This window comes from Vespula pensylvanica, chromosome 5 (assembly GCF_014466175.1).
Source record: "Vespula pensylvanica isolate Volc-1 chromosome 5, ASM1446617v1, whole genome shotgun sequence".
NCBI classification, from domain to species: Eukaryota; Metazoa; Arthropoda; class Insecta; order Hymenoptera; family Vespidae; genus Vespula; species Vespula pensylvanica.
This window is the reverse complement of record NC_057689.1, coordinates 3,655,262-3,667,615: the sequence shown is the minus strand read 5'-3', so window position 1 is coordinate 3,667,615 and position 12,354 is coordinate 3,655,262. Positions and strand designations below refer to the sequence as shown.

The following is a 12,354-nucleotide window of genomic DNA, read 5'->3' as shown; positions in this document are numbered from 1 at the left end:
ATAAATGCAAGAAATGTCAACGATCAGACCGCATGATCTCTTGACCCGTGGTTTTTACGTATATAGAATCCATACCAATTAACACGATGTTCTAAAAAAAAAAAAAGAAAAGAAGAAATTAAATAAATAAATAAAATAAGATAAAAAAAGGAACGATTTCATTTCTCATAAACGCATACAACCCTGTGCAATAGGTGTGTATCGGGATAAGATGATCTATACCATTTATTCGCGTCTATCCGAAAAAAAAAAAATTAATGAGAAACCTGGCCTACTTTAATTACAAAAAAAATCAAGTATTGACGAATACAGAAGAAAAAAGAAAAAAAAGAAAAAGAAATTCATATTTCATTCGTCTTTCGTACGCGTGTTAACTATTAATACAATGACCCACATATGAATTCCGTACGAATAGAATATAATACACGATATTTACATATGTCATACGTTCGTAATATGTACAACAATTAATATAACTTTCCACTTCGAACTATTCTGTTTGCAATAACTAATTACGATACTTGTCTGACGAGTTTTATATTCGAACCGTTTAAACTACGTTCTATAATTAATTGTGATTATCTAAAGAGTATCACTTTTCTTTTTCTTAATTTAATTTATGTATAAGAAGGAAAGAATATTTAACGAGGTATCACGTTACATTAAATATCGATTTTTTTGTTAAATGAATGCGAATATAATTAAGTTCCCGTCTCGGTCCTAAATTCTCTCTCTCTCTCTCTCTCTCTCTCTCTCTCTCTCTCTCTCTCTCTCTCTCTCTCTGTCTCTCTGTCATTCTTCCGTTCGATTATTCGGTCGGACAGTTTCTCCCTTCGGCGTTGTCGTCGTTCGTCTTCGATCGTAAACTAGAGCACTAATCCTATCTGCCAAGAAAACGAGCTTAACCGTAACCACTGTCGTCTATCGTAAGCAAAACTAATTTCTTCCTTTTTTTTCGTTCCAACTCTATCTCTTTCTCTTCTTCTGTTTTTTCTTTTTTCTTTTTTCTTTTTTCGTCTACAAAGACAAATCGACGAGACACATTTGACCGGATCCGTCCGAATTCGAACGGATTATCCTCCTTCAGGAAAAAAAAATTTTCTTTGCCTTTATTTGTCGAAAAGAAAGTTCCGAAAATACAAATCCAAATGATTCGTCGCTCTTTGAATTTCCCGCCGAAATTATTTATCTACTATACATGCACGATAATGACGAGAACATTAGCACGCGCGTTAATTAAAACTAATTACAGAAGGGTAATTAGTTACTTTGCTCTTCACCCTCCTTTCTTTATCTTCTTTGTCATCTTTTATAAGTATCGAGTTCGAAGTACCTTAGTTCTATAAGAAAATAAAAAAACTGGAAGACTTTCCGTCCTCCCTTCGAGATGCTTCACGCCTTTCCCTTGTTTCTTTGCTCATTCAGAGAGTTAGATAAAGCTAACAGAGATAGAACAAGATAGACGGATAGATAGAAAGAGAGAAAAAGAGAGAAAGAGAAAGAGAAAGAGAAAAAGAAAACGAGAGAGATTATCCTTTCATTTCTACGACAATTAAAACGAAAGACAAGGACACTTACTTTCCTCTGTTATAAATGTTTCCTATAGTAGACGCCATGTTAATAACAAAAGTTTTGCTTGTTCGCGATAAAAATGAAATTGTCTCGTTCGTTTCGATTGCAATTAGTATAGATATAATTCTCTTCTATTTCTTTTTTCTTTCTTTTTTTTTTTTTTTACCGAAATTTTTTGTCACATACCATTTGACATTATCACGAAAAGTAACGAAGTAACGAAACGGATGAGAAAATAGTTGAGGGTGGGCCAAAAGTTCCACTTAGGTGAGTTAAAAAAGAAGAAAAAAAGGAAAAGAAAAAAGAAACAATTATTTTTGAAATTCTTAGGCTGATTCCGTCGTGACGATTTCGAGGCTAATTTTTTCTTCCTTCAAGAATAATTGAATTTTTAAATTACTCGTGAACTCTTGATCAAAGCTGTACAAATAGAAGTAACCCTCGTAGAATATATTATCATCTGAACTGGGATCTAACCTGGAAAAAAAATATAAATAAATTTAATTAAAAAAATTAACGCACGTATGCATTAAAAAAAGGAATATATATATATATATATATATATATGAAAAGATAAAAATCTGTAATATCTCAAGATCGCATTGAAGTATCGAAATCGCGTTTTTTTTAAGTATAGCATTATATGAGTTTTTAAATACCTATATTTTAAAATCGCGTTAATATCGAAATCGCGTTTTGTTTAAGTACCGTATTATATGAAAGTTCGATACGTAAGTACTTCGTTCTTCAACGAAGAAAATATTTTTTTGCAACCTCGAAAATTGATCGATCGATCAATAGATCAATCGATTACGTTCACAGAGAAAACTTCTTTCATCGTATTTTCCTTCGTCTTGAGAAACTAATTTTGCCAGGGCGACGTTTCATAAGATCGGACTGAGGACCTCGTTACCAAGTTATAAATAGTTGTTTCTTCGCGCTCGAATCTAGAGTGTACTGAGAGAGAAAGAGAGAGAGAGAGAGAGAGAGAGTGCATGAACGCGAGAGAACAAAAAAGAGAAGGAAACCACAGCATATATACATACATACATATATACATGCATGCATGTATGCATGCATATATACATAGATATGTACGCGTTCAACTCATCAAAATGTCGACGTCCAAATTTGACGCTTCCATTTCCAATTCGCTCCCTCTTGTTTCACCATTTCCTTATGTATGTACTTATAACGACCAGCGTTTCTCTTCTCAAGTTTAAATTATTTAACGTGATTTTCGAAAGTTTCAATCGTCCTTCGTCCTCGAGAAATTCTCTCGTTCGATGTAACTTCGTCAGAGGGCGACACTCAGCGGATTTGAATAGTTCCACCCCTTGGTTAAACATTGAAAAAAAAAAGAGGGATGGAGTAGGAAAAAAGTTATTAAAAATACTTGGAAGAATAATAAAAAGAACGATCGATCAAACGTCCCCGCAATTTTATTTTACCTTATACAACTGAATTCTATACATATATACATACATCATATATATATATATATATATATATATATATATATATATATATAGTGAATATAATGAATATTATTGATCAATCGATCGCCATTTTATTCAATTCGTACATTCTCTTTTTCTATCGTCGATAAAAGAGATTTCATTTCTTTCTTACATCCTATAAGTTTATATATATATATATATATATATATATATATATGCATTTGTTATTAGAAAATATTAGAGGAAGTTAAAAGAAAAAAAAATAATAGGAAAAGGTAAAGAAAAGATAAGATAAAAGTTAACAGTTCGCGAAATTTATCAAATAAAGCTCGAGCCTATCTAACAGGAAAAGTTTATCCTATCGTTAGATCGACCCTGGTTAACATAGAAAGAGAGAGAAAGTGAATAAGTGAGTGAGTGAGTGAGTGAGTGAGTGAGTGAGTGAACGTATGAGAGAAACAGAGAGAGAGAGAGAGAGAGAAAGAGAGAAAGCCTATCTACATTTCACCCCTAACTCAAAGGTAAACGTACGAGGAGAGGAGAAAGGTGTACTCGTGTAGGAGGGTAGCCGCCATTACTCGAGGACGTTAGTTCGTCGAACTCGAACGGATCCTTTAGTTCAAGGTCGTGTTAGCCGGTTAAACGCACGAAGATCGTCCTATACCTTCAAGTTCTTTACCAAGGTTCTTCCGTTCCATTCCGTTCATTCATCCCTTCTACCACCAACAACTTTCGTCTTGCTTAGAACACGATCATGTATATAGCGAGGTGAAAGTGAATTAAAAAAAAAAAAAAAAAAAAGAAAGAAAGAAAAAAAGAAAGAAAGAAAGAAAGAAAGAAAGAAAAAGAAAAAATAAGAATAAGATAAAAGAAATGAAAAAAGATTGCGAGAGTATTAATTTAACTAATAAGAAATGGGCGATCATATTTGCTGTCTAAAAACATATCCTTCCTCTACCCCTATCCCCCTTAATATTATGATCCTAAACGCGTTTCCGCACACGGAAAACCAGCAGGTTATATTTAATAAAGGAAGGAGTCTGGTTGCCATGGTAACTGCGAGGTGAACAGGCAGGGTATTGATTCACCCCACCTGAATTCAGGTCAACCCCTGACTAAACACCTTTTCCATATCGTACCAACTCCACTCTCTCTCTCTCTCCCTCTCTTTCTCTCTCCCTCTCTGTCTTTCTTTCTCTTTCTCTTTCTCTTTCCCTTTCCAACTTTTCCTCCCTCTCTCTCTCTCTCTCTCTCTCTCTTTTAACCACACGATTCTTGCTTTACGAATGAGTACGCTCACGAAATGAGTTCCTTCGTAGTATGTGTACTAATACTTGTACGTGGATGAACGTCACGTGATATAATGTGAACTAAGTGAATAAAAGAGAGAAAAAAAAGAGATGGGAAGAGAAAGTTTACGTATGTGTGTGAGTGAATGAATGAATATATGTGTTTGTGTCTGTATGTGTGTGTGTAAGCCCTTATGCAGAGAACCATCAGATCACTTGTTTATAGAAATTCGATGGACGATAGCACTACCCTTCAAATTGTATTTTTAACGAGAAACTAAGCCCGTCCCATCCATTCTGACTATGTGTACATGTGGTCACAACGAACACTCTTCTTTTAATTTTCTTTCTTGGTTACCTGTCTTTTAACGAGACTCAATGGCCGATTTCTTTTTCCTCTTTAATTCTTTTTCTTTTTTTTTTTTTTCTTTTTTTGATTTTTCTTTTCTTTCTCTTCTTCTTAATGTACCAACAAATGATTTACACATAAACACATATAAACAAGTACTGTATGGTTTTATATGATTATAAAATATATAATGTTGAATCTCTTGCTCTCTCTGTCTCCATCTCTTTCTCTTTCTCTTTATTTCTCTCTCCCATAAAAATCATATTTAAAATCGTTTTTCACATATAATGAAATTTTTGTTTATTATTCCATTAATCGGATAAAATCATTATCGGTATTGGACGCAATCGAATTTGTTTGTTAAATAAAATTATGTCCTATGAATCGTCGACGATCAATTGGAATTTTCAACTTCGGAGTTTTTAATTAACGATTCGAAACATTCGCATTAATATTAATACGAAACTGAATTGAAAGAAAATGAATAGAAGGAAGAAAGAGAGAGAAAGAGAAATAAACAGAAAATTTTCGAATAACTTAAAGAGAGAGAGAGAGAGAGAGAGAGAGAGAGAGAAAGAGACTAAAACGAAAAGAGATCAAAATATTGCGAATGAATTAAAGAGAAAGAAATAGAGAGTAATTTAACAAATAAATTGTAGATAGATCGATACTACTTGTCATCCAAATACATTTATTTCTTTTTTCTTTAATTACGTGCTATGCACATATACATCGATTTTCTTATCGATACTCAAACGTATACGTCTCGTTTTCTGTCTATGTGTGAATGTGTGTGTACGTGTAAAAATGAACTCGTATGAATGCATTCACTAAAACGACAGCAATTAAAATCGGAAAAGTGCTGAGAACATTCAAGACTGATCGATAAGAAGCAAGAATTCTCGCAAGCTACGTTTGATTTTAGACGGATAATGATCGTATATGTGGGTGTGTGCGTGGGTGAACGCGTGTCTACGTTGGTATATCTACCAATCGAAACTACTCTTTTGCTTTTTTTTCTTTTCCTTTTATTTTTCTACGTCTTCTACGACATTACATCGTCGTTATCAACGTGTTTTCACGAATGACGACGTTTCTCAATCGGTGAGAGGATCAACGAAAGACGTATGTGTGTCGGTATATATATATATATATATATATATATATATATATGTATATATGTTTATATACACGGAGGTATAAGTAGAATAGCGAAAAGAAAGAAAGAGAGAAAAATTGGATCGAAACTTTTACCTCCATAAACTCTCATGGCGTGCCGTAAGTTATTTTAGAAATATATTTTTTACGACTTCCGTACATCACGTATCTTTCTAGTATTTTCTTTACACGTCGTCGGATCAAAAAATATTATCCTACTTATCTCTATTATTAATGTACGATGATATGGAAAAAGGAAAAATAATAAATGAATAAGTAAAATTAATTAATGAAGATCGAAAGTATGAAAAAATGAAGAAATCCTTAGAAGATATTGATATTTACGATTGATATTTACGTTTCTATATACGCAAGTAAAATAATAAATATATATTATATATTATCAGTATGTACATTCTATTGGGTAACGGTATGGCATAAAAGAAGTATAGTTATTAAAAAAATAAATAAATAAATTAATTAAATTAAATAATATAAATTGAATTAATATCATCTCATTTAATACTACCCAATACATACAATTTTTATGCGCGAATAAAATAATAAATATATCATATATTCTATATCAACAGGTAAAAAAAGATAAATAAAGTACAATGATGCGAATAAAATAAATAAACGAATAATTAAAAAAAAAACTAAAAATTGAAATCCTTAATTGATACTACACAATATTTAAGATTTTTATACGAGAATGAAATAGTCAGTAGATTACATATTATATATCAACACGTAAAGAGAAGAAAGTAAAGTACAATGATATGAAAAAAAAGAATGAAAATAAAAATAAAAATAAAAAGAAATAAAAAGAAATAAATAAGTAAATAATAAAAATTTAAATTCTTAAATGATATTACATGATATTTATCAGTACGTACACGGTATATATATATATATATATATATATATATATATATATATATATGCAGTTTACATACATATATGTATCGTAAAGGTGAAAGAAAAACCAGAAAGAAAAGATAAAATGGCAGATGTTGGTACGTAGACAGGATTTACGTAAGATTTATCGACGATAAGAGCTTTCCAAGAGGGACAGCTTTGCTTTTCGATCAACGGAATAGCTCTAATGGATTTGGCCTTGACGAAGAGCTATCTCCAACGTTTATCACGGGTCAAGCGTCTATTTACATCCTGTATTATTATCAAGCTTAATCGAGTTATCCTAATGTAGCTTCTAACGAGAGTCGACGTTACGTACGAAGATGTTAGAGCTATTAAACTTACGTGAAATTCAGGACGTGTTTATCGCTCAAGGCTGTTCCATCCTCTTTTATGTATTATTATGTATACTTCTTTGACTCTTCCTACATACAACTTTTTTTTCCTTTCTTCGTTCTAACATAAATAATTCTGTTTCAAAACAGGACAAATATGATGACTCATATGTTACGTTCGACTTATAGTTAACTATTATTTACACATGTTTACAATACGTTGTACTGTTTGATATTGAGAAGGACGGTTAAAATAATATCAAATGTTTCATTATCTATATTTCATAATCTCCTCCAAATAAAAAAAAAATATATATATATGCAATAAATGAAGGGAGAATTTTGGAATAATTACTTACCAATATTTCGTTATTTACGCAAATAAAAGTATATGAATAAGTATAATATAAACATACGAAATATCTATAAATTTCGATCGGTGCGAAACTTTATATACGTGCAAATATATATATATATATATATATATATATATATATATATAAATAAAAGCAAACATTTATTATTACGCTATCTTAGGTATCCACGTCCTTGGGAAAAACGAGTGTTTTCTGACTAATCAAGATTTCGTCAGGTGCGTTCTATAATTATCATTGTCGTCAGAAAGCGTTAAGAGAAGCTTGGCTACGTGATATCACGACGGGATACATGCAAACATCTAACTAAATTTATCCGGTAGGATCATCATTGTACAGTACAGAGAAGCTATGTTTTCTTCATGGTCCCTTGTGAGTACGAGCTAAGTACGTTCCAAAATGGTGGCATTCAAACGTTGAAAGTTTACTCCTGTCCTGATTCTGATTTCGATTCTATTTCGTTCTACATTGAAACATGTTACACGATATATGTGTGTGTGTGTATACATATATATATATATATATATATGTATGTATATATCGTCGTCTTACCATTAAATTAAAAGCGAATTAACACGATCACGTTTTACCAACGTTTTACTCCTTGTTTGTAACGGGAATGATGTTAATTAAAAGGATCCGATAAAGGATCCTGTGTTCCGTGTTTCTATCTTAACGATGAGGAAGTTTCCTATAGATAACGAGCGACATTAACGTGCTCGTAAAGTATCATCACTTTCATTAATAGGATCCAACAAATTTTGGCTCGAATTCAAAAAAGAAAACAAAACAAAAGAGATCAATTTTATGTCGTACCTTTAATTGACTCATTAAACTATCAAATAACTAACCAATTTCGATCGTGTACCGTTGTTACATCACTCTTCGAATAATATTAGCTCTATACGACAAATTATCTTCCCTGAAAATAATATCCTACGTAATATTTATTAATACCTATTAAATTAATAATCAATGAATAATATTCTATTTCTCATATCTGATGATACCTTGAAACTTATTCGGTGTAAACATAATCGGTCTAAATCGATAGATATAAATATTAAAAAATAATTTATACTTTGCTTTGGTTTCATCCAAATCTTTCTTCCTTTTTCGTTTACATTACTACGACGATACTACCACTTTTCGATTACTATTATTAAAAATTCGTTGATAAATCATATAATTACTGAATACACTTGTACTTAAATAATTTTACTACATATATTCATTCGTTTGCATTCCATTTACATTCGTTCGCTGTCTTTTGAATATTGAAAATGATACCAATTCGCGATATTACGATATTTCATTCCGGGAAAATGCGTAGAATGGATCACACTCCTACGCTTGAAAACACGATCACCATTTTAGATTAATGCCAACTGAGGTATGATGTTTGACAAGAGAAAGTTATTGCTATATACATAGTTACACACGTACATATATATATATATATACATATATATATACACATTTATATATATATATATATATATGTATAACGATAGCGAAGAGGTCAAAGCTTTCCTTCGAAAGATTACTCTCGTGTAAAGCTGCGATGTGTAGTAAGCTTACTGGGATTAAAGCATGATATGATGGATGGAGGTCACGAAAAAAGTCATGATACCCACTCATATGCTATTGGTAATCCTCTCTCTCTCTCTTTCTTTTTCTCCCTTTTTCGAGATCCTCTGGAACTTCCTTCTTTTTATTCGTTAATAATAATTCGATGAAATGCAATAACAAATCTGTATTAAACTCTTAAGAACGAATTTAGTTCTAACGCATAATATTCATCTATCGAATAATGTAATCCTAACTAATTACGTCGTCGACACAAAATTCTATATTAATTAATTAATAATACGTACTAATTAATCGATGAATTCTCTATCGTTGATGTCTAATGTATCTAACGAACGATATTTCTACCCTAAGACGTGACGAGATGTTTCCTCTTCGAAAGTTCGACCGCTACTACCGTGTTCGTATGTGACTCATACGAGGTCACCCATTCAATGATAAACAAATACACACGAAAGTCTCTAGTACGGTATCAAATATCATAAACATTCTCGAATTCTCGAAATTATTTATGTTATAAGAACGATAGAAAAACAAATGTTTTGAAAACATTAAAATCTACGACAACAATTTGTCTTGAATGAGACATCAATTTGAATAAGATTTCATTGAAAATTTCTAATTATGTACATGATGCAATACCAATCTAAATATAATACATTAACCTCCTTCGTGAAGGAGGATATAATGAATATGTAAACGTCCACCTCCTAATCAGACGTTTTCTAATCATTACGACGTTGACACTATTAAGTAAGAGCTCATTTGTCTAACCCAAGGTGGTATCCATTTTCGTTATATCGAAATGAACGTGTTACCGTTGATCGACGGACAGAATACTTAATAGATCTTACGTATGCATTCAAGAATTAATTTTCTGATACAAGATTGTATTCTAGAGAATAGAGTATGTATACTACGAGCTTAGAACTAACGATTGCTCATAGCTCTCTGTATATATTAATCAATTTCATAACATTGTAATTTTTCTAAATAAAAATGCATCGATTATCATTATTATATAACAAATATATATATATATATACACACACACATACATATACATATATTTTATTTATATTTCTACGATACATTTTAAAAATATCTTCGTAAGAAGGGAAGAAAAATCAATGAAATGAAAATGACGTGAAAGTTTAAGAGCTTTCGAAGGTCGACTTACGATATCGAATTACCGATGTTTGTGACGTCAAACTTCGAAACAAGGGTCTCTTTCTCGAACGGATTTACACGTTCGTGTTATTTAATATCGTAGGAGAGAAATTAGCGAGACATGAAAGGGTCCGAAGAAAAGATATAATATTCAAAATGGAACCTATCCTCAAGTTTTCTCTCTCTTTCTCTTTCTCTCCCTCTTTCTCTCTCTCTCTCTCTTTCTCTCATTTCTAGAGTAATTATATACTTGCGTTTGTAATATTATCAAAGAAAGAAAATGAGATTTTTCTCCGATGAATCTGATTACTTATAGAACGCAACGCGAATAACTTTCGTCATTACCTACGAGATTTTACGAAACTTCGGTCGTTTGTAATTAAACACAAAAAAAGAAAAAAAAAAAAAAGAAGAAAGAAAGAAAGAAAAAGAAACAAAATAAATAGTCCAAGGAAATTATTTTGTGTAGATATGATAAAAAACAATCCAATGCAGTTGTATTTTTCGATGGATCTGATTACCTGTGCAACGCTAACAACTTAACTTTAACCATTACAACGAGGATCTTAAAAGGAAATTAAAGTTGTTAAAAAAAAAAAGGAAAAAAAAGAAAAAAGAAAAAGAAAGAAAGAAAAAAATTAATATGCACGAAAATTATTTTACGAGATATAACGAAGGACGTTCCAATGCAATTGGATTCTTCGATGAATCCGATCATCTATGCAACGCTATGAACTTTCATGATCACTTTATGAAACAGATCTTATAAAATTTTCGCTGTTTATAATTGAAAAAAAACAAAATAGATATTTATTGTTCAACGTATTACAATAAAATAAAGAAGATCTTTATAACGCAATTAAATTCGTCGTTCACTTAAACCTCATCCTTTACGAAACTTACAATTCTCATCATCTTTTATATTACTTCTTGAGGCTTCTCACGTTCAAACTTAATTTCTATATCGAAACGAAACCATAAACCTTATCGACCCTTCATTCCCTCCGTATAAGCTGTTTTTTTTCTCCTAAGCCCGTTCCAACCCCTCAAACCAAAGAAAATTGAGATCCACGTGTCGAGATTCCCTTGTCGGCATTTAAAAAAGGAAAAAAGAAGAAAAAGAACTTTCGACAGATTTATGGTTTGTTCGGTTAGTAAGTAATCATTGCACGTAACCGAACGTAAAAGAGACGACATATTGTAAGCTTCGAAATCTTTCTGCCAAAGTTCTTCCTCTTTACGTGTTACTACGTAATATACATAGATAGATAAATATATATACAAACATATATATATATATATATATATATATAGATATAGATATATATAGATATTCAAGACGTGGAATAAATACGTATCGAAGCCAAACATGTGCCTACGAGCAGAAATAATGATTTCACGTCGCTCATGTAGAAGAGATACTACTCACTCCCACGCTATGAACTAACAGAATATGATGCTTACGAACGTACGTTCGTGAATGTATTTTCACGACAATGGAAGTGAATTGACTAATGTATATATATGCACACGTATACGTATACGTGAGACACATTGCTATTATCTAAGAAACGAAATTCGGCACGTGTAATAAATAATCTCTCTCTCTCTCTCTCTCTCTCTCTCTCTCTCTCTCTCTCTCTCTCTCTCTCTCTTTCTCTCTCCCACTCTCTTACATATACACAAGTACGTTTTAAACACATTTTATACATAGATCGTCCTTGTTCCCTCTTAATTTCGTTAAATCGGCCAAGTTGACTTTTGGTAGAGACGCAAGAAAATGGGTGGGTACACTCTTAGAATGAATAATATCGAGAGCGTGTTTATTAAACCGTAACATATAACATTTACAACGACGCGAGTCCACGCTATATTCGTCTCGCGCTTAAAAATACAAAAGTGACCTTTCTAATGTAACATGATTTTCGAGATATGCCCGAGAGTGCTTTTTCGATCTGTATTTCTTCTTTTTCGCGCATATACTTTTATATATACATATATATATATATATATACACACACACACACGCGCGTACATGTGTTGTTATTATAATAAAGTACTATCGAAAAAATATATATATATTTTTTTTCTTTTTTTTCTCGAAAGCGTTTCGATTCACCCACGCGTAACGCAATA

At 31.7% G+C, this 12,354-nt stretch overlaps 1 protein-coding gene across 5 annotated transcripts in view; it reads left to right on the top strand.

The window, feature by feature from the left end:
- LOC122629283 overlaps positions 1-12,354 on the top strand; it is a 60,526-nt gene that overhangs the window by 26,077 nt on the left and 22,095 nt on the right. The window lies entirely within an intron of this gene.